Source organism: Arachis duranensis, chromosome 2, assembly GCF_000817695.3.
Source record: "Arachis duranensis cultivar V14167 chromosome 2, aradu.V14167.gnm2.J7QH, whole genome shotgun sequence".
Lineage (NCBI taxonomy): Eukaryota > Viridiplantae > Streptophyta > Magnoliopsida > Fabales > Fabaceae > Arachis > Arachis duranensis.
In genome coordinates this window covers 14,672,813-14,673,671 of record NC_029773.3, presented here as the reverse complement: position 1 = coordinate 14,673,671, position 859 = coordinate 14,672,813, and the positions used below count along the sequence as shown (strand labels likewise).

The following is an 859-nucleotide window of genomic DNA, read 5'->3' as shown; positions in this document are numbered from 1 at the left end:
GGACATATGTGTGGAAGGAGCTCAATGGAAGAGAGACTCCAAAGGCAAGCCAGTTCAACTAAGAAGACTGGACCTCAAGCCTGTGGCTAGAGGATGGTTGGAGTTCATTCAACGCTCCATCATCCCACTAGCAACCGATCTGATGTTACTGTGGATCGGGCCATCATGATTCATAGCATCATGATTGGAGAGGAAGTAGAAGTTCATGAGGTCATCTCCAATGAAATCTACAAAATAGCCGACAAGCCCTCCACCATGGCAAGGCTAGCTTTTCCTCACCTTATTTGCCATCTATGTTACTCAGCTGGAGTTATCATAGAAAGAGACATCTCCATTGAAGAAGATAAGCCCATCACCAAGAAGAGGATGGAGCAAGCAAGAGAGATCCTTCACGGTTCTCAAGAGATGCATGAGGAAGATCATCATCAAGAAATCCCTGAGATGCCTCAAGGGATGCACTTTCCTCCCAACAACTATTGGGAACAACTCAACACTTCCTTAGAAGATTTGAGCTACAATGTGGAACAATTAAGGGTGGAACATCATGAGCATTCCATCATTCTCCATGAAATAAGAGAAGACCAAAGAGCAATGAGGGAGGAGCAACAAAGGCAAGGAAGGGACATAGAAGAGCTTAAGGACATTGTTGGTCCTTCAAGAAGAAGACGCCACTAAGGTGGATTCATTCCTTGTTCTTATTTCTTTCTGCTTTTCGTTTTTTTTATATGTTGAGTTTATCTATGTTTTGTGTCTCTACTTCATGATCATTAGTATGTAACCATGCCTTAAAGCTATGAATAAATTCCATTAATCCTTCACCTCTCTTAAATGAAAAATGTTTTAATTCAAAAGAACAAGA

At 41.4% G+C, this 859-nt stretch overlaps 1 pseudogene; it reads left to right on the top strand.

The window, feature by feature from the left end:
* The window catches only part of LOC107473717 (D-glycerate 3-kinase, chloroplastic-like), a 14,789-nt pseudogene that overhangs the window by 9,305 nt on the left and 4,625 nt on the right, over nucleotides 1-859 (top strand).